Here is a 23,424-nt window from a genome sequence, read left to right as displayed (position 1 = left end):
TTCCATTAATTTGCTTTTTTTATAGAAAGTTTTTATTTCTCCTTTAATTATAATTGATAGTTTTTTATTATTTTAATTTAGTATAGTTTATTCAGATTACATCCTGAACGTTATCCCTCCCCCTTTTTTTTTTTTTTTTTTTTTTTTTTTTTTGGTTTTTCCAGACAGGGTTTCTCTATGTAGCCTTGGCTGTCCTGGACTCGCTTTGTAGACCAGGCTGGCCTCGAACTAACAGCTATCTGCCTGCCTCTGCCTCCCGAGTGCTGGGATTAAAGGCATGCGCCACCACGCCCGGCTTATCCCCTTTCTTGTAACTCCCTATTCCCACCATGCCTCCCTCTTCTGTCCTATTCCCCTCCCCTAGACCTCCTCCGACAGAAGGGGACCTCCTCCTCCACCATATGACCAAAGCCTATCAGGTCTCATCCAGATAGCCTGCTTCCCTTTCCCCTGTGTGTCACCAGGCCTCTCCATCCAGAGGAAGTGATCAAATCAGGGGCACCAGAGTTCATGTCAGATGCAGTCCCTGCCCTCCCTACAATCATAGAGAGTGAACTGTCCATTGGTTTTTGCCATTCATAGTACTCCAGGTTTACAGTGTTTTTCAGAACTTATGTCTTCTCGGGCCTTTCTCAATTTAAATAATAAAGTATTATTCTTATAAGCTTGTGTTTATAAATAATTTGATAATTCTCCCCTTCAGCTTCTTTTATTCTCTATTTTTACTACTTAAATTACATATTTCATTGGGGAATCTTCCTTTTTTATTCTATTTGGATTTCTGTTGTCCTATTGTTCCTGGATAGGTATCCTTTTAGTTTTATAATTCTATTGATAATATTCTCTACACTTTTGCTGTAGTTTTTCTCTCTCCCTTATTCCGAAAATCTGAAATTTAGGCATTTTAACAAAGTGCCATATCTCTACTAATCTGTGTTTATGTTTCTTCTTTAAAATCCATCATCGGTCTTGGCTGAGCAAAATTCCTTTACCTTATCCACCATTTCTGTTCTCGGTTTTCTGCACACTCCATTCCATTGATGCAGTGTTTTATTTGGCTTTAGCTTTTGTTTCCAACATCTTTTCAGTTTGAGTTTTCTTTAGTGCTTCTATCTCTCTTTCCCTATGTTTTATACATTCTTCATTTCACTGTCTCTCAGATTTTGTTCCCTTGAAGTATATACATGTCTACTTTGGGTTTTCTGAAGATACTTATAATTATTCTAGCTGGGTGGAGGCTTTTTCACCCCTAGGTGGGGCGAATAATTAGGCTGGAGGTTCTATTTTCGGTGTTCTTCAGAAGGTCAGGTTGTGTTCTGTTTCAAGTTGAATTTCCTATCTGGGTCTGCAGCTTTCCCTGTGAGTTACCGAATGTTCTACATGCTTAAGAGTCTGACCCAGAGACAGATCTCATACCTGCCCTGGTTCCTGTGCTATGGCTGAAGCCACTGGAAAATGTGGAGCATCCCTGGCATTTGTGAGCCTACCCAGCAGTTTAATCTAGTTCCCACCCTGAATCTTCAGTTTCCTCTGATGCCACAGAAAGATGTAGAACTCCAAAGTACCAACAGTCCTGCCTTTGGGACTGGTCCATCTCCAGAGTAGGCAGCAACAGCTGTGCTGTTAGGAGATGTCACCCCTCACACTATTGTTTAAAATATAATAAGGTGAGAAGAAGAATGACAGCCAAAACCCAAGCCAAGAAAAAAAAACAGGCAAAGTTATAGAGCAACTCATTTTAGGGTTCTTAAAATTTGGATACATATATGTACATTGGCTGGCTAATCTTGGGATATGTCTCTCAAGTATGCGAGAAATGGAGAAGCTTACCACAGTGTATAAACAGAGAGAATCTATCTTTAGATTATCTAAACTCTCTAAGGGAGGCTGGAAAGATGGTTTGGTTGTATATGATTTCCACACAAGCCTGAGCAACTGAGTCTTGATATACTTGTAAACTTATTGTTGAGTGGGCAGATAGGTGTTGCCTTGGAACTTGTTGAACAACCAGTGTTGCCAGATACATGAACTCCAGGCTCAGTGAAAGAAAAGTCTGTCTCAAAGCAAGCAAGCAAACAAACAAATTAATACGTAAATTAGGGGAAAGTATTTGAGAGAGATATGGAGCAAGGACCTCTGGCCTCCACACTGAACATATAGACACATACACTCAAAACGTGCATACGCATTCAAGTACACCCACATGTATGCTCACTCACATTTGAACATATGCACACATATACACCATACTCATACAAAGAGTGGGCAATTTTTTTCTCAGAAATGTAAATTTATCACTTCTGAAGTCAATAAAAATAAAGCAATCAGGAATAAAACAAAGAAAAAATAAAACCAACAAAATATAGGAATCATTAGAGAGATGCAACTGTGAAACCAAGTAGCCCATTAAAGACTCAGAATTTTCCTATTGTACAGCAGAGAATGGCTTGAGACGAGACATTGGTCCACATGCTGACCTCAGGCTCAAGGCTTCAGTCATTCTTAGTTGGGAGCTCTGTCCTAGTACACTACAGAGTGCGACAGTTTCAGTCACTGTGCTTCTGATCTGACACCATGACCACCTACAGATTTTGACTTGACAGCCTCAGGCCTCTCTAAGCTTTCTCTTGAGCTGCTTCAATCCGCACACCAAAAGATGCCAAGGAGGACCCAAGGGAGCATGCGTGCATCTTACTCAGAAGAGGAAGTAACAGACATCTGTAGTAGATGGAGGGAGGAAACTGGGTGGGAGAGGGTGTGGGAAGGGTAATTGGGGTGGGGAACAGGGTTGGGGAGGACTAGAAGAAAGAACAGAAATTGGTAGGGGAATCTCTGGGACAGGGGAGCCTCCAGGAAGTTTGGCGGTGACCCCAGCTGAGACTCTGAAAGCAAGGCTAAGGAGCCTGATGTCACCACCTCCTACAGTCAAGTGTGATTTCCAGTGGAGAGAGAGGGAGAGCAACCCATCCATAAAACCTTCAACTCAAAACTTGCTTGCCTACGTAGGGATAAAGATGGAACAGAGATTGAAAGAGTGGCAAACCAATGACTGGCCCAACTTGAAACACACCACATGGGAGAGAGAGAACCCTTGTTACTATTAATGATACTCTGCTGTGCTTGCAGGCAGGAGCATAACATAGCTGTCTTCTGAAAGGCTTCATCCAGAAGCTGATGAAAACAGATACAGAGACCCACAGTCAAACCATAGGCTGAACCTGAGGAGTTTTGTGGAAGAGTAGGAGAAAGAACAAAAAGAATTGGAGTGGTCAAGGACACCACAAGAAGACCTACAGAGTCAACTAATCTGGGCCTGTGGTGTCTCACAGAGACTGAAACACCAGCCACAGAGCATGCATGTCCTGGACCTTAGTCCCCTATACATATGTAGCTAATGTGCATCTTGGTCAACATGTAGACCTAATAACTGGTGCATGGGCTGTCTCTGACTGTTGCCGGCCTTTGGATCCCCTTACCCTAACTAGGCTGCCTTGTCAGGCTCCAGTTGGAAAGGATGTGCCTAGTCCTGCTGAGACTTGAGATACCAGGGTGGGTTGGTACCCCTTGGGGGCTTCCCTTTCTCTGAGGAGAGGTGGGAATGGGGGCATGAGGGAATGAGGGTAGGACTGGGAGGAGAGGAAGGAAGGAGCTGGGAACAGGCTGTAAAGTGACTAAACAAATAAATATTGTAAGACTAAACTATCTGGTCTTCAACTCCATCCGAGACTTGAGAAGGAATAAAAATTAAATACCTGTGTGAACCAGAAGTGCAGGTTTACCAGCTTCCAAAATGAAAAAATGACTGAGACAGTTTATTGCCTGAAGAGTCACCCAACACTCTCTATTACGTTGGAGTGTCATCTTCATCCTTCTAGCCCAATATTTCTGACAGACATATTTTCAAGGCAGGAACTATTGAGGACTTGCTTACCCTGTCTTGGCAGAGTTAGGTCGTCAACTCTGCCTGCAACTAAGCTTGCCCATTTTTAGGCAGAATTCTGTCTGTAAAAGAAAGGAGGACATTTTGCCCAGTGGCTCATTTGCCACATTTGAAGCCAACTCCATAAGGAGGTGCTTTGATGTTATCATCTTCTTTGAGGTAGGCTGGCTGTTGCAAGGAGTTAACTTGTCTTGTCAAAGAATCTTTAGAATAATAAAAATATATTTAAATGCCATATTCTGTTGGTCTCTGAGGCTTTTGAAGACATTATTTAATTATTTTACCTTATATATCTATAGAATCGTATCTATCTGTTAGACCTAGGATATATATTCTTGTGATAAACTTAGACTAGTTTTTGACATGACCATGATTCACATCAATATAAAAAATTCTATACCAATGAATTAAAAATAACCTTATTTTTGAGTAACAATTAAGCTCTTGGGTTGAGGAGTAGATTCAATAATATATCTTTTGTTCTATCCTCCCTCTATATTTCTATATCCCTCTTTCTTTCTTTTCAGCTCCTATCTCCTTACCTTCTAAAGAAAGATAAAGGGAGCTGGGCCTGGTGGCTCACACCTTTAATCGCAGCACTGGGGAGGCAGAGGAAGGTGGATCCTTATGAGTTTGAGACCAGCCTGGCTTACAAAGTGAGTTCAGGACAGCCAAGGCTACGCAGGGAAACTCTGTCTCAAAAAACAGAAACAGAAACAAAAACAAAGGACGATAAAGGAAAAGAGAGACATCCTTGCATCCAACCTAGTTTTCTCTCTGTATAAGACCAATAACTTATAACCACCTCCCATAGAAAATAAGCGTCTGTAGATGAAGAACGAAAACAGAAACCTACCCAATGCCCCCCAATAGAGGAAAGGGAACATTGTTCTCTTAAGGTTGCTTCAGGTTGATTTAGGAAAAATAATGTCTTTGAAGGAGCCAAAAAAAAAACAAAAAAACAAAAAAAAACTGGGGAAATGGTTAAACAAGCCAGGGATAGCATTTGTGGTCCAGTTTTTAAATAGTTTAGTCTTAGAATTAAGCTTACTTGGTTAGGGGTTAAGATGTTTCTGGATCAAGATTTTTACGTTAATAGAGATGAGATATGATAGATATTGATTTTCATTCAAAAATTTAGATGCAACAAGATAGGAAGGATGCTTCCTTCAAGTTTGACAAATACAAATAGCTAAATTACTATGCATGTAATATTTATAACTCCTGCTTGTCTCATGGATCCTCCTGCTGTATGTAGTTTATGTTATTCATGCAGAATAATATAAATGCATATGTTTTAAAAAGAAACATGATAATAAAAAACCAAATACATAAAGGAAAAACATAAAGAAAACACTGCTTCCTTACTTTCACTGTTTCCTTTCCACAGGCACCTACTGTAGCTGAGTTTAAACAATGAGTTTCCTTTCATGAGCCACCAGGAAGCCCATGGAGTGACAAGAGAAGATTCTTCTACCTGGGGAATCATTGTTGTATCAGAGGCTTTGGGGGGCTTTGGCTTTATCCTGCGAGTGAAGAGATGCCTAGTCTACCTTTCGAACGTGAGCTCTGTTCCCCTTCCACTGGCCAGGAGCGGCCCAGATGGAGCTGTATACGGTCGGCTTGGCTGGGTACTAGAACTTCACAACTTCACTGCTGCTGTTCCCAGACTTTCAAGTGCCCTATTTTAGTGAATCTCCCAAGCTCTTATTTTTCCTCTGGAACAGAAGTTGCTGATAAGCATCCTGACACTCCTCCTTCACCAAGCCACAGATAGACCGCACCTTGTCAACCATTTGCGTTGACAGAAATCCTCAAAATTCTTCCTTATCTCATAAATAATGTACAGGATCCATGTGGACTGTTTGGTTTGTGGTTTTCATCATTCTGTGTCCATTTGGCTATAGTTAGTGTATCCCTCGTTTCAGGTCTAAGAATTCCATTTTCTTCTTTTTCTCATATTCTCTGTTGAAATTACTTGTCTACTCTGTCATTGTGAATTTTAATCTTAGATTTTTCAAAACCTACTTTATTTAGGGTTCTTAAACACTTCAACTTCACTTCTAACCCACTGACCTGAGGATGGGGAGAAAGAATGTTAATAGGAAAAGGGGATTGTGGACCTGTTAAGACAAAATCATTTGGGCCAATTCTACTTTGTGTTGTCAGGATACCAGCAGAGCAGAGCAGTCCAATAGTAAACACCAAATACCACTCTGTAGCAGTGGCATAATCCAGCAGACACAGCAAGGCTCCATCCAATCAGCATAAGTCAGCAGAAGTGGCCAGAACCTGCCTGAGTACCATGAGACGTTCTCTAGAATATTTCTGTCTGCAAAGCAAAGACCAAGAAAGACCAGTGAAGTGCTGCACAGCATAGCAAATGAGAAAGCGTCATTGAACTATCTGTGGGGTTCTACTTATCATCTTTCTAAACATCACAGGCCTTCTCATGTGTCGGTTTGCAACAAAACATCACACGCCTTCTCACAAAACAGTTTCCAGAAAACCAGCACGTGCTTCTCACAAAACAGCTTTCCGCAAAAACACCACATGCATGACACAACTCAGGTTTTTAAAGAAACCAGAAACTTCCACTTCAGTGAACTGCCATGCGTATATTTCCTCTAAACAGAACATTCTCTGCTTATTAAATAAAGTATTATTCATTTACTTTAATGCAATTATATGGTGAGGATTAAGACTTCTTATTATTAGATTTGAGTTGCCGCATTTCTCTCTTCTTTTATATTATTTTGGAGTAGGAAAGGTCTTTTTATTTTTTTATTTATTTATTCATATATGTCTGAGTGTTTTGCCTGCATGCAGCCTTTGTGGTGCCTGGTGCCCACAGAGCCCAGAGAAAGGCAGCAGATTGCCATGAAATGGGAGTTACAGAACTTTGTGAGGCCCACGTGAATGCTGAGAATTGAACTCTGAAAGAGCAGCCAGTGCTTTAAACCATGGGTACATCTGTTGCAGTTATTTTACAAGTATGTCCTAATAATGTTTATTATTAGGACTATAATCATTATTATGGTAGTATTTTCTAACCTGCTAGCAATCAATCAAGACACAGACACTTGTTAACATTTTAAAATGGCTTTAGTTAACCTGGGGCAGGGCAGATATTAATGCCCTAAACTACTTCCAATACCTGCCCCAATCCCATTCCATCTGCTTTTAATAATTTCTAATCAAACTACTGCCCAGCCATAATCCCAAATACTTTGTAATGTTCTTTGTCTGAACCAAATCCTCCATCCACATCAACCATGTGCTTTTCCTCCACCTAACCCATGATGTCTCAACCTTCTTTTTCTCTCCTTTCCTCCCATCTCCCTTCTTCCTAAGATTCTCTCTCTCTCCCCCCAAGTCCTGGAACCTTAGCCACACCCATCTCACTTGCCCTGGCCAGGAGTGATGGCCTTTTATTGGTCAAATAAGTTAGGTTCTTAGGCAAGTTATAGGTAGGGCACAGTGACAGCAAGCCTCAAAATACATCAGACCAACCTCCAACGGACATCTCTTTAGCCCTTGGCTAATGGAGATTTGTACGTACTTAAGGAAATTTCTCTTCTGAATTTTTGGACACAGACTCTGACTTAATTTTTCAAAAAATTTCTGTAAGGTAGCATTCTTCCCATAGCCAATTGTACCTGTTAAGGCTGGCTAATTCTAGTTTCATGGTAATCTTGTCCTATGGACTTTAGTATTTTGAGCAATAGCCAAGATTTTTACTCCTTATATGCCAGGAGCTTTTTTCTGTCTGTGTAACCACAAAAACTCTTTCAGGTCTTCCCAAATGTCCATTGTTGTGAAACAGTCACAACTGATGTTTAGAATTAGTGCTCCAAGGATACTATGTAATGGCAAGAAAAAAGTTATTATTGAATTAAGGAGAATATAATACTACTTCATGTAATAATATATGAGAGTCATACACCAGTAAAATTATGTACTCTATATTAGATGTTATTGTAGCATTTGCTTTATATGCAAACCATGAAGAGTATAAAACCATATAAAATACTGTTAATTTTGCTCTAAATATAAATGTTTTCTTGAAACTTGGGTGACAGATTATCTCCCGTGTTTGTCCACATATTTAGCACGTCTATGGCTTGCCTTGTTTTCTCAAAAACACCAGCTTCAATCTGGCATCTTATTTCTAAATAATTTTATGTAAGGTTTTTTTTTTTATGCTACCAACACACTGCTAACAATTTCTGTACATTTGCTACAATATGTCTCTTACGCATCCCATGTGCCTACTTAAGATTTGGGTTTCACAGACACTTCATTACCTTCCAATGTTCGTAATGAACAATACAAAGCCAGCAGTCATCAGTATTCATCAAATATGTAATGGCCATACATTTCTTACTGTTTTCAACACTTACCTTATTTTTTTTTTTACATTTAGCAATTGACTCTGTCAAGACTTATCAGTTGTAATCCTACTAAAGATTTTTAAGGGGATATATTTCTTACCATTACAAAAACATTTTTATATATTAACTTTCAATTTTTTTCTCCTTATTCTCTCTAGGCTTTTTCCCCTGGATCCCTATTCCACCCTTGTCTGACTGCTTGCAGTAGTCTAATAGGTCTTTTCTTTTTCCTTTCAATACATTTATTTCTCACTGATACTTAAGTGTGAAGAATTCTGCTTATTTGCTTCATATTTGTGAGTTTTCTCTGCAGTCCCATTACTGATAAAGGTAATTAGTGAAGTTCTTTGGTCTAGCAATCATACTTTCATTATTTTTTTTCACTGTCACCGTTTTTATGTTGAGAGCATCTGTCTCTCCCTGTGAGTCTGTAAGTCACATCTTTGAACATGTGCTGCAGTATTTTCAAAAATATTTGTTTGCAAACCAGTTCCTTATTGTCTTGATAATGAGTGCTTCTTCTTTTTTTTCTTTGTCTATAGGTCATAAAGCAAATAAGATTATATATTGAATTGTCTTAAAATAATTATGAGGATACTGGATGTTGACACTTTATGTTAAAGAATATTCATTTTATCCTATAATGTTCTCTTAAAACTCTCCTAGACAATTTGTTGTTAACATGTTTCGCTCTATTCTTAGTTGTACCATAGTTACTTTGGTAGGGAAGTTAGTCCTAGGACATAGGAAGTGAAGTAGGGTACATTGCTCTTCCTTAAACATAATTGTTCTGAGAACTCTTCTGAACGCACAGTGGCTAATTTTCACTGTGGTTGTAGTGGAATGTGAACGCACTTCAATACCACCTGACCTCAGAACCATATACCATCTTTCAAACCATTACCATGTGAACTCTACTATACCTTTACTGACAGGATTGGAGATATTGTAAAAGATACTTGTGCCCCTCCCTTTGATGGTTGACTATTGAATAGACTGTTTATAGACTGTTGAAACAAAAAAATTTAATTTCCTCCACTATTTCTACGCTGGGAGAAAGAACCACATGAGGGTGTTCTAATGCGAAGTTTTATCTCCCTGAAAGAGATTTCATGCTATTTTGAGAATTTGTGAGATTATCTCATAGAAGAGACTGGATTCCAATGATGGGTACTTTCAACATACTTGACCAGAACAGCTTAATTATACATGCCTCTAATCCTCTATTTAGACCTAAGTCTAATATCAGGAATCTACAGACAGATTTGGTAATCAATGCACTCTTTGTTCCTCTTCCTATATGTGGTCAGACTCAGTAAATCTCCTTTTTTTTTTCATGTTTGTCTATATAATTATATAATTGGTCCTTGAGCATGTGTGACAAAATCTAGCCAGCAAGGCCCACTTCCGAGTCTAATAATCCTGGTAACATTATTAGATCTCTTGTGTGGGCTGGAGAGGAGGCTCAGCAGATTGCACATAGGCCTGATAATCTGAGTTCTGTGTCCTGATCCCACAGTGAGGGCAGAGGAAAATCTACTCCCAACAGTTTTCTCACCTCCAAAACATGTGAGCCAGCACACGAACATGCACACATACACACACATACACACACACACACACACACACACACACACACACACACACACATACACACACACACACACACACACACACAGAGAGAGAGAGAGAGAGAGAGAGAGAGAGAGAGAGAGAGAGAGAGAGAGAGAGAGAGAGAGAGAATACAATTAAAAACTAAGATTTTTCAAAGATCTCTTATGCGATATACAGAAAGCTTAGCTTTTATTTTAAAGCTCATAGTGGATAGTCTTGTTGCAAAGTTTGGGGAAGCTCTTTTCCCCATGTTTTATGACTATGCCTTTGAAAGCTCAAATCCTTCAGCTATTATGGCCCAGAATATTTCCTGATCTATGAGATATTTAGGCTCTCTGTGTCATAACCAAATGCTATCATTGTGCAGAGAATTGGGTGATGGACAGATTCTTCCTGTGAGGATTCTTCCTGAACTTACAATTTTCTATTACTGAAGAAATTTTGCCTCATATCTTAATCTGTCTTAAAGTGGTTCGCAGCATCCCAGCATGTTTGCTATGGGCAGGCAAGTCAAACATTCTCTGTCAATATTCAGCAAGATTTCATATGGATTTTTTTCTTAATGTTTTGGAATCTATTGAGCCTAGAAGTAAACATAAACAATAGAAAGGTCACATTCAGTAAAAGATAAAATTGTTTTCTTTATACTTTTTTGAAATCTTATTTTATTTTTGTTATGCATATGGATGTTTTTGCCTACATGTATGTATGTGCACAACAAAACTGAGTATCAAATACCCTGAGACTGGAGTTGAGGGTGATTGTTAACCTCTGCGTAGATGCAGGGAATTAAAGAACAGCCCATTGGCTTTTAACTACAGAGCTATGTGGAGCCATCTCTCCAGGCCTTTTCTTTAATTAAAAAAATGTTTTCCATTACATTGATTTATTTATTTCTGAGTCTGTCTGTACATGTAAGTGGGCATGTACATACCATAGAGCATTTGGAAAGTAGAGGACAACCTATGATGTTAGTACACTCCTTTCAAGGTTCAAGTCCAAGGGATCCAACTCAGGTGTTCAGTATTTTTGGCGTTCACTACTACCAGGTGGGATATCTTTCCAGTAAACTGCCTATTTATCAATCCTAATACTGATAAGTCATACTGGATCCAGTAATTTGCTTTGTTTATATTAAAAACCATTGACCATAATAAATGAGAACAGAAAGCTGGTACAGACATGTTCAATAGGTTTCACACATTTGTTGATGGAGCACAAGAACTTAGGGAAGAGAGATGCATGGTAAAGTAATTGTGATGGCACACACCCTTTCATACTAATATACAAATTAAATAATCTAACTAACATATAAATAATATTAATCACAATGATGATTGTGAAGCAAGCATGACTAGTATGTAAAGTAGTAAAATCTGAGTGGGTGAATTCACTTCCAACATTGTATAGCAGACTAGGGTTACTATGGGTAATAATGCTTAAATGTGTACTTCAAAATACCAAGTTAGAAAAGCTTAAACATTCCCAGTAATTATACATACACAGAAACTATGTATATATATAAAATGTTTGAAGTGACTGAAAAGCCAGGTATTCTGATCTTATCATTGACATTGAAAGCATTGCACACTTTTGCCCATAAATATATACAAAGTGTCACGCCAATGAAAACATATCTGTATCAACTAGACTGAATTCTATGATGAGTCCTTGAGATAAAGATGATGATTATTTCTATACATGTGAAGAGTAAAGCAAGAACCCCAGAAGTTCACAAACTATCTCATAGTCACAAAGCTGGAATCATTGTTGTACTTAGAAGATTCTTATTAAAATAAACTTTGGCCAGCTTCTTTTGTCTACTTATTTTTTAAGTTTGAACTAAGAATTGGTGAACTCATTCCCTGGCTGTTCTTTTTTATTGTTTTTACAATTAACACCTTGTTAACTGTAGACAGGTGTTTCCCAACAGGGGACTAGGCTCCAACCAGGTGTTAATGAAAAGAAACAAGAAAGTCAGGTTAATAAGACACAGGAAAATTGTCATGTATCTGAAACAGGGCTGTAAATTGGTTTGCTCTGTCAAGGGAGGAACATATCTTTGTTAAAAAAAATTATTCCAAGTTTCTTGACAATTTCCTTTTGCAATTCTTTAGCTTTGGTTTTAGTCTAAATTAACATACAATTATAAAGCTTTCATCATATATTTGATATAAATATAGCTTTAATCGTTGATTTTCTATGAAAATGAGTGCCGTCTAAACTCTCTTGTGAATGTTCACTGCTAAATAATTTAATTTGGAATCAAATATTACAATGGGAATAGAGGGTAAAATAGCATACATCTCAACAATATTGTTTGAAAACAACTCTTTCACAGACTAAACATGTTTCCTCAATTCTTTATCCTTTTATTTTTTTGCTTTCAGGTTATTTTATGTGTTTCACTGTTCTGAATGCATGGATGTCCACAGCACATGTTTAAGGTGCCCTCTAAGGTGCACAAATGAGTGCATTGGATCCCCTGAGTTACAGATGGTTGTGAGCCACCCTGTGGATGCTGGGGATGGAACCAGGGTCCTCTGAGAAAACAGCAAGTGCTCTTAACTGCTCTTAACCACTTCACCAGCCCTTCAATCTTTTACTTTGTAGTAACAGTGCTGCCTGCAATGAAATAAATGAAAATATGATGTTCAAGATACCTTGAATGAAGCCTTATACTCCATTTCTCCTATATGTTTGAATACAGTTGTGCATATTGGAAAAAAACTGGAATATGCTTTTTCACAATGATAGATGCAGCAAGAATGTATACTACCTCTTCTAAGCCAACTTGACCTGAGTTTAAATATAACAACTATAGCATCTTGTATGAGTTTTAAATAATAAAGTATCATTTTAGGCTTGTAAGATTAATAAAGTAAAATATTTTTGACATTTTACATGTCAAAGATATGGCATAATTTTCCATTTAATATATTTCTCCCTGCATTCTACAATTTATCCGCTTTTATTCACAGTTTATGGCTTATTGTTGGTTTTTAAACATTTTGTTTGTTTTCTTTTCATCCTAATACCCCAGACTCATCCTGGGATTCTAAGTGTGGATTGTCAATCAAATGTGGTTTGCTAAGATGTTTCAATGATGCCATGCATGAGCACCTGTGTGTGCTTCATAGTGATGATGTCGCCGTCAGAAGATTTACTGTTTATACAGTACCGGTGCTAGCCCAGACATTTTCAGTAAACATCTTATTAGTGGTCATGACTTATCCAATAACTTTCTTTAATTGTCTGGAATGTCATTATTACCACTACTAATCAATAAAAACACTCTTTTTCTACTTGTAGAATAATTTTGGATTAACCAAAAACCTCAACAGTTATCTTGAAATGATGCCATGTAAAGTTATTTTAAATTTTTGTTTCACTTATTTTTATCTTGTCAGGTAAGGTTTCACTAGGAGGTCAGGCTCCAGCCAAACCTGCTAAAGAGCCCAGGCTACCCAGTAACTCTTAATCCAGCTGACTCCGGTTTCTGAATGCCGAGTTTACAGACACAGGCCACCATGTTTAGTGTCTGTTCTTATATGTTAATAGTAATATTTATGGTTGATAATATGTTGACTGCTATAAATTTATAGTGAAAACCTATTACCAGTTAAAGCAAATTCCATTCATTCATACCCTACTAAGATAGTATACAAAAATTTAATTAGGAATATATCATTTATTTTTGCTAAAACATCAGGTTTTGAACTAAATTTATCAATACTGTAAAATATATTAAAAGCATTTTAGATGTATAATCTTTTCCAGTTGGTTTAATTGCCCATTACTCAATGTTGTATAAATTGGTAATATTTTCACAAAAAATTTGGTTAATATTAATAATATTTACCCTCTCTTTTATCTTAATATTAGAATACCATCAATCTTTTTAAGTGAATATGGTGGCTTTTTAGAATTTAAGTAACCTGCCAAAATATATAATATGCTAAACATCTATATCTTAACAGTCAATACATTTGTGAGTGAATTACCATACCTGATATTGATAACAGATATAGTTATATTCAAATGTATGGTTATTTGTATTTGGAAGATTTTTTAATAGTAATTTAAATTTATTTTGTCATACCTGTTTTCTATTTTAAGAGGTATTGTTTTAAACAACACTGGAAAGATTAGAGGCAGGTAAGACACATGATAACATTATATCATGGTAACATATAACACATACACATGCTTAGAAATAAGTGGATACATTGTTCTATAACTCTATTACGTATTTTTATCTGACTGTAACCTATTATATGTTTTATGAACTCCTAGAAGAGAGAAACTCCAAGCCTCAGGAAGAGAAATTATAAATATTACTTACCCTAATTTGTTCAATATCCATTGCCTATATATGTTAAAATACTGAGTGCTGCCTATGTTTATATATACCTCTTATATATTAATCAAAATATATTTTATAAATGCCTAAGAATTTTGAAATGCTAATGGTCTTGATATGATCCTTAAACACTATTAGCCCTTATTAAACTCTATATAATAGATATATACAATTAATATAATATTTTAAAAGTATATGTATTTTCACTAATCTTAATTTCATAGTCTTGCCTAATGAAACTAATGCTTAATATTTATGTATTTCTCAACTGAACAGGTTCCCCTTTACTATTTGTATTGTTAAGCTTTTTAAAACCATATGCAATTTTATAACATGTTAATCTTTAAATGAACCCTTTTAGTATATCAACAATTACTTTGTTCATTTTAAAGAATGGGCATGCATAATTAATTCCCCTTCTTCTCATTAGCTGAGAACTTAGAGTTATGAAATAAAATCTAGACATACTGATGGTCCCAGTAGTCTATAAGGTAAGAAAAAAAAAAGTCAATCTGAATGTTGTCAAGAGAGCTGGGGATCCCAACACCTTCTGATCCTGGAGCAGAAATAAATTGATTAATGAGATCCAGGAAATCAGTATTGACCTTTAATTCAGAAGCTAGCATTGCCTCTGAACCAAGGTGCTCACTTGTCCACTCTCTACCATTGTGGCTGCCATGTGTCCTTCAAGAATGATCAAATGTGAAGGATCAGATAACCAATTTTATTATTGCTTCTGCTCTCAAGACTGAAGGCTGCAGTATATTAAGATAATATAATAAGTATAGAAATTATATTCTTAAATTTTCAGAATGCATTTAAACTTGAGTATATATATATATGTGTGTGTGTGTGTGTGTGTGTGTGTGTATTGCAATATGCAATTTCTCTGAACAGACATATTAGAAGGCCTTTAATGTTCTGCAGAAAAATAAACTACTTGACTTCAATTACCATATTGAAAATGTTCTTGCAAAATTTTAATTCCCTGTCATTTCTCTTGCATTTGTCTGAAGTTGTTATTCAGAATTTTAAATAATTCATTTACATAAGAATCATTTTCTTAGCTCCAGACAGTGTGAATATCTTCATGCAGATTAAAGTGTACTCAGAGAAAATACACAGGAAAGAAATACCCCCAGAAGCCAGAATCAAATTACAGATCTAAAAATCTGCAGTGAATTCATATATGCGGTGATGTAGGGATATGGAGATGGTATGGCGGGGAATGTAATTTGGTAAAAGGTTTAACTCTGTGTGTTCATTATTTTCCTTTCTGTAGACTACAAAAATGTGTCATATATTTTTCTAATTTAATACACACTGTGAAAATCTTCTAAGTTGAGGCTGTGCAAAGATCATTGCATAAAAATATCCACTCTCTCTGAGCACTTTGCATTTTCTAATGAAGGGAATAGCTCTTGCCGAGCTTCTCACAAAACCCAATAAAGCTTTTTATTAAAATGAACAGAACCAGAAAAGCCAAGTTTAAAGTAAATATTCTTTATAGTTTAATAAGGCCTCTTTCTTCATAAAAAAAAAAAAAGTAGTGAAGTATTTCATTAAAAAAAAATCAATAAGACACTCAGAAATGGAGCTTTGCAAAACATCTATTAATTAAGCTTTGAAGGATACTACGTAGCTGGCAGAATTCATTAATGGAAAGAGATGTTATTTAAGAATAGCCTTTAAAGGAGTAATGGTTTACCGTGTAACTATAGAAAATAAGATTTGAAACTGAATATGTGAAGCCAACAGTCATGAGCAGCCTAGCCTTCGCTAGAGATTCTGTAGAATGATATTTCATCAAAGAGCTAAGGGAGTGTTTTCCAGTTTGACCAACACAGAATCATCGCGGTCTTTACCTGAGCAAGACATAAATCCTAAGTATTAAATCTTCCTGACCTTCTCTATTAGGATGAACTATTCTAAAAGGCCCATATGACACTACCCAATGGGCAAGATCAACTTCTAACATGGCTCAGTGGGTAAGAGCATCTGCTGCTCTTGCAGAGGATCCAAGATCAGTTTTAAGTATACCTAATGCAGACTCACAACCAACTCACAACCACAACCAGGTCCTGGGGAATCTAATGTGTCTTCTGATTTCTGTGGGCTCCTGCATTCATGTGGTGTGCATGCATACACTCAGGCACAGATGCAAAAAAAGAAGTAAATATTTAAGAGCTAAAAATTTAGCCAATACTTTGATATCCAGTGGGAGAGAAAAATAATGAAAAAAATGTACTCTCTAGTCATGCCTGCACAAAGCCATTAGCAACAGCTGTGATTTCTGACTAAGTAGATGCTCAGTGGACAGTCTAGCTGGCAAGTGTGTGTAGATTACAGCTTTCTTTCCCATTTAGAGTGTTTTTCAAGAGTCCATCTGTGTTTTTATATGTTTGTTGCATGATTATTAATATTATACAATTATTATTTTAGTGAAATCATTAGTTACTCCTTAACCAGCTTTATACTCAAATAACCACACAGAGAGAGACCAGGATCTATTTAATTAGCCTATAGCACAATGCAGTGCAATAATTACTCCATCCCAAATCTCCATGCTAATATAGTTTCCTCCTATTTTGATTTCCCACTTTATACTTGCTTCTACATAATCTTCTAGGCCTAGTTCATTTCTCTTGATGTGTCTAGGTCTTCTCCTCCTGGCTCTATTCTCTCCTTCCTCCTCTTTCTCCTCCATTCGTCCTATTCTCTGTTATTGCTCAGCATTGGCTAGTTTGTTTTTGTTGACAACACATAGAACAAATGGTGACGTTTACATAAACTTGAAACTGGAGATACTTAGAATAAGTATAATAATGCAACATCCAGATTGATGCAGAGAGTGGGGTGGAGAAATCAGCATTTGAATGAACAAGGGTAAGCTGTACACAGTCCACAAGGACATAAGGCCAACAGATGTTACAATCTTAAGCATGAATATGCATTTCTATGAAGTATATGTAGGTGAGCACCTTAAAAGTACACAAGCCTGAAACATCTGTGACTTTGTTAGGATATAATTTTCTATTGAATTGGACTGTCAGTTTTAAAAACTATTATTATCACAGGTGGATTTTATTCCTGAGTCATCCGAAGTGGACACTGTCCCACACTTTCCTGTTCCTGGATGTTTCACAGAATGTTGTGACATGAAACTTGCTGAGCCTATTGCTCATGCCTTCAGCTGATAAAATGTGAGGCCCTCTTTAGCCAGGGCTTCCCATAATAACCTTCTTTGCAATGTAGAGGAGATGCACGGATAACCCTCCACATGCAGCCAAGGTCATCAAAAGACACCAGGTGAGAAGCAATGGCTGCTTCCTTTTTCTCAGGCTTTTATCAGTTCTTACTATTTGGGGGTTTAAGCTAGTGAATCCAAGAGATGCGTATGGCATTCCATTGACTTAAACACGTGCTTGCCCCACCCTGTGTCAGATATTCTGGTAGATTACTCATCTGTAGACAAGGAACCCCAAATCCTATTCCCCCCCCTCTTCTTCAATGAGCCTTCTACTAAAGCTTCTCAAATATTTTACTTCATAAGGACACATGGCTCTCTTAGGACTCTCTTCACTCTTCTCTCTCTCTCTCTCTCTCTCTCTCTCTCTCTCTCTCTTTCTCTCTCTCTCTCTAAGACTGTGAATTTCTTGCAATCACTAGATAGGACCAAATGGCAAACTATTTATAAAATAATGGGTACCTTATTGCAGGGGAAAAAAACCAAAACATTAGGCATTATCAACCCTGACATGGTTATGAGTGAGAGTAAGTCTGAAGCAGAATGGCTCTCACCTTCTGAGACCAAAATCACTTGGAATTCAGCTGAGCCCAAACTATTATTTTTATGCTGTATGATTTTATGAAGAGAAAAATCAATGGAAACTTACTTAATACAATGTTGTATTTTTATAGCAATGAAAGCTCATGTTTTGTTTGTTATTACATTTACTGACAGAGAGAAATCACCTTTTGAGAATTTGATGACTTGCTGGCTACACTACAATTGTTTTCCCCATACCATTTTGGAATCTTGATGCTTTTCCCACTTAAGAGCAAGGATCCAGGCTGTCAGTGGACTTGAAGCAGATGGCAAAAATAGCACAGGCTAGAAAAACCACTAAATCTGTGTCTTCAATACCATGGCTGACAACTCCCAACAGCTAAATTTAAAAAGAACAGAATCGCCTTCAGAAGTAGAAAACAACTGCTATTCACAAATTGGCAGCTTTGATAAGTTTTACAGAGTTTGCAATAGAAACTTATAACATGTACTCATTTCCTAGGAGGATACAAGCTGAAACTTCTAATAGCAGAAGTCATGGAGATTGACCTAGTGGAGGTGGGGAACACCAACGCACTCACAAAAACTTTGACCCCCCGCCCCCCAATTTTACCCAGCCTACAACATACAGGAACAAAACTAAAGCAGAGATTGAGGAAATGTCCAACCAATGCCTAGCCCAACCTGAGACCTACCCCATGGGACACAGCTAACCCATGACGCTATTAACAATACTCTGCTATGTTTGCAAATGGGAGCCTTGCATAGCTTTCCTCTGAGTAGCTCCACCCAGCAGCTGATGGGAAGGGATGCAGAGATCCACAGGAAAACATTGAGTGGAGCACAGAGAGTCTTGTGGAAGGAGCAGGGCAAGGATAGAAAGACTGAGAGGAGACAGGAGCTCCATGAGAAGACCAATAGAGCCAACTAGCCAGTGCCCAGGGGAGACAACGGATACTGGAGCTCCAATCAAGGACCATGCATAGGCTGAACCTAGGCCCCCTACACAGAAATAACAGATGTGCAGCTTGGTCCTCATATGGGTCCCCTACTAAACAGATTAGGGGCTTATGCTGACATTGACTTTGTTGCCTGCTTTTCACACTTTTTCCCCTAAATGGGTTACTTCACCAGGGCACAGGGGAAGAGAATTCGCTCAGTCCTGAAATGACTTGATATGCTGGGATGGGATGTTGTAGATGGGGCTCCCCTTCTCTGAGAAGTAGGCTAGGGGTAAGGGAAACAGGGAGGGAAGGACAGGGAGGAGAGGAGGGATGGGGCTATGACCAGGATATAAAGTGAATTATTAGTAAAAAAAAAAAAAAAAGATCAAGATGTAACTGCATTCACACTGATATGAAAATGCACATATTTTATGAGTGCCTTAGCAATACTATTAGCGTATATAAAGCCAATAAGGGAACAACAAGAAAAAGATTATATGTTATGGAAGGAATGGCTGTCTTCCCTTCCAACACAAATTCACCCCTGAGGCTATCTCATCCAATGTCTTTGGAAACAAGATGGTTTGGGGTAACTAGGAGTAAAGTCATGAGACAGGGGCATGCACAGTGATTTTTTTTTTTGCCACTGTAAGAAGCATTACCTCCTACACACACAGAGATAACTACTGACCTTCACCACCCATGGGCATTACAGCTGCCCACATGTCAAGAAGAGGCTTTTTATGAGAAAGACATCATGTTAGCACTTTGTTCAAGGATTTCCCAGCATGCAGAATTGTGACAAACAGCCTTCTGTGGTTTAAGCCTCCTAGTTTTAGCACTGTGATATATTAGTAGAGAAAGTCAAGAGGACACAACAGTCCATGATGTCTTCTTTGTGGCGTTTCTACTCTTTAGAATGAGTCAGTTCCTTGGACCTCATTGTCTCCTTCTATCAAGGGTCACAAAACTGCTGTCAGGATGTGATGTGATAATCCATTTAAAATATCTTCAACATCCCCAGCATTTGGTATCTACATGGCAAAAATGTACACATTATAACATTCTTCATGCATCAGCTGGACTAAGATATGAGACACTTAGATGGTAAAATATTCCTACGTTCTATGCTGGGACATGAGGCAAAGACTCTCATGTCCTTGGGAAGACTGAATGGAGAATATCCCTGTCACTAGATCTGTAACTCTCTGATTAGTGATGTCCTCAAGGTGGCACAAAAGCAGAGCAATCGTGCGTTCTCTCTGTTCATTGTAGCACAGCATCATGTTGTGTACAGCCCTTGAACTCAGCATATTCTTGCCTCAGCCTCCCAAATGCTTCTCTATTTCCATGAGCTTACATAGTAATCTTCTCTGACCTATACATGTGGGCCTTTTGGACAGTTCACATCAGCACCTTTCTTCACCACTCCGCAGAACTTTGGACTAAAAAATGAATTGCCCAACTGGCTTCTCTGAACCCATAGCTTACAGGTAAGCAGAACCTTGGACTTCTAGTCCTTGTCAATGTTTCAGCCACTTCCCCTTGCAATTCTCTTATAGGTCTCTATATGTCCTGTTAATTCTGTCTCTAGGGCAATTCTGACTAATCAAACCTTTAATTATTTTTGTATAGGAACAAGTATGTTTTTACTTATAATTGCTCACTTATTTTTTTTAATTTATTGTCTGGGGATCAAACCCAGGTCATCTTCCATGCTAGGCATGCACTCTGCTATGAAGCCACATCCCAAGCCCAAGAGTCAAATTTCTAAATTGTTAAAATAGCATATCAGTAAAGTTACTATGTACATGGTATTGATTGGTGTACACTTTTTAAAACAGAACTAATAATATGTTAGTATCGGTTTATGTGTTTTCTTCCACTGACTTTAACAGTTATGTTAGTCAACGACACCAAGCTAAATAAAGTCCATCTATGAGAATGAGTAACCAACTACTAGATAGCATGAGGGTGATCTAATAAGAGAAAAATGGCATAATTAGTAAAATACTTTAGATATTTTTTTCTGAAAATAAGAAAATTCTAGAAGATGCTTCTCAAAACAAATCGAGGTTTCTTCTGTACTTCCTGGTTACTATATATGGGTATCATATGTCATTGTTAAATAAATATCACATAGAAATACAGTGTGTGCTCTGGTCTTGCTTTGAGACAAGCAAGAGATAAAGAGGAGAGAAAAAGAAGCAATGAATGTCAGTGCACCAAAAAAAAAAAAAAAAAGGAGAACATGAAAAATAAAAAATGCTACTGGGAAATGTGATATATGAAAATTGGTTTGTGTAAGCCTGCTTCCTGACAGAGAGTGACGGCTCCTCTCAGATTGTCCATTTGATATCATAAACTGTTTATCTCAGCTGCAGGTCTGGAACTGCTTTCTGTAAAACAGATGGTGAATCACAGCTGAATCAAAGCCATAGTCATTTTAAGTGTAAAGCCGTGCAGTGTGTCTATTTACCAATGAGGATAACCCCCAAAACATGCATGCTTCTGAGTAAAGCTGTTTTTAAATGTGTGTAGTTTTGACTTTACTCAAAAAGAAAACTGTACCTTAGAATGTAAAGAGCTGTCCAGTTATACCTTTGATTTATTAAGAATGATCATTTTATTGATAGATCTTCAAGAAAATGCACCGGGCTTTTCATTGTTCTGTATCACTGAAATAACTTTTCCCAAAAAAGGATAATTTCATGGCGTTAAGGGTCAGACAGGAGAGAGGACTGTAACAAAACAGTGTCTGGACCTGACGGGACCACTGCAGTCATAAATCCACAATAGTTGTGGTTACCCGTATAGGACATGCACAAGATAAAGCCAGTCAGCATCCTAGCATGGAGCAGAGGGGGTTCCTGAGCTCCTACGCCTAGCTGAGGAGTTGTTGGCAGTTGATGGTTTTGAGGGAGGGAGCAAAAGTCAGCTTTCTTTAATGGTGGAGCCTCTCATACGTTGACCATGATCCAACAGAAGATCCCACATCCTGACATCTGGACAAAACACATTAGACTCAGTGGGTTATCTAAAACACAAAGGACCAAAAATAATGCAATAAAAAAAGACATCATGAAACTGGGAGAGGCTACAAAGGTAAGTGATGAATCTGGGAGAAGTTAGGAGGAAAAATGGAAGTGAATATAATAAAAATACATTGTACAACTTTCTCCGATATTAATACAAGGAATTTATTATTATTATTATTATTATTATTATTATTATTATTATTATTATTGAAAAATCTGTAGCGTTTAAGAGTGAGTCCTCTTGTGAATGTACATGAACAATGTTCAAGAATATTACTCTCTTCTTCTAACTAGCCCACTCTAGGGCTAACAACATTAGGCTATAGGGATGCCACAGCAGAGTTCTACAGTATTGATGGTTTGAACAACAGAGATACACTGTTTCATAGATCTTAGAGTAAGAGCTCCCAGCTTACCTTAGAGTAAATTCTTGCATTTGAGGACTCAGTGGGAATAACTTTCTGCCTTAGTCTTCAGCTCAATGCTGATGGTCCTTGGCATCCCTGATTTACCCATGTATCATTGCAATCTTGCTCTGTATGTGTCTAAGTCAGAATCCAATCAGTCCCCCACTTTCAATTAGATGCTCCTAGGGAGGTGGGCATGGGACATCATTTTAAATTATAATTTTAACATTTAAAACCCATAGAAATCCTATCTTCAAATCAGGTCAATCTCGAGTACCAAGAGTTAGGACTCAAACATTGATTTTTGGAGGATGTGTCATTTAACCCACACTATCTTTTATACTGCAAAAAAAAAAAACTTTATTTGGGGAAAGAAAAGAATTACAAGCCTTGGATTCACTGCACTGCAGACAGGAAGCAGTGGGGGGGGGGGGAAGGAGGTATTATAACTCCTGATTAAGAGGCAGCATTAATGTGCTGAACTCACAAAGCCAATGGAGAGAGGAAAAAAAAAACCTGAAAAGATGACATCCCTAAGACAAAATATCCAGCATATTACCTAACACACTACTTACCATGAGCCATAAGGCTGCAAACCATAAGAACTACAGAACATTCCTGAAAGAATGCCCATATCAGAGCAAAACCATATGCAGACACTTTGTGAGGTACAATACAAGCAGAAGTTCTAGATCTCAAAAACCAAAGCAGCATTTCTCTGATAGATGAGAGCTCACCCAGAGCATCAGGCAATAGAGCAGATTTGAAATCTGATTTGCACTGAAGGTAGTCATAGCAACAACAGCTGTATCAAACTGAGCCTAAATCTTAAATATATTAAATAAAAGACCACTCGAAAAGTCTAGCAGAAGAAAGAGCAAATACCAGACATGAAAACTTTTCACTCTTTGATGTCCTGTATACAATATCTGCC

General features: G+C 37.6%; 1 long non-coding RNA gene across 2 annotated transcripts; it reads right to left on the bottom strand.

Moving 5' to 3' along the window:
• Nucleotides 1-5,458: 5,458 nt before the first annotated feature.
• Nucleotides 5,459-23,120, bottom strand: LOC311581920. Of its 2 annotated transcripts, none has more exons than XR_014773931.1 (3): nucleotides 23,066-23,120; nucleotides 22,500-22,672; nucleotides 5,459-6,272 (listed from the first exon to the last, which is right to left on the bottom strand). It is a non-coding gene; the product is annotated as an uncharacterized lncRNA (long non-coding RNA). The 2 variants fall into 2 exon arrangements; XR_014773932.1 differs by lacking the exon at nucleotides 5,459-6,272 and adding an exon at nucleotides 21,703-22,050.
• Nucleotides 23,121-23,424: the final 304 nt, after the last annotated feature.

Source organism: Acomys minous, assembly GCF_964271855.1.
Source record: "Acomys minous genome assembly, chromosome: 13".
Classification (NCBI taxonomy): domain Eukaryota; kingdom Metazoa; phylum Chordata; class Mammalia; order Rodentia; family Muridae; genus Acomys; species Acomys minous.
This window is presented reverse-complemented; position numbering and strand designations above follow the sequence as displayed.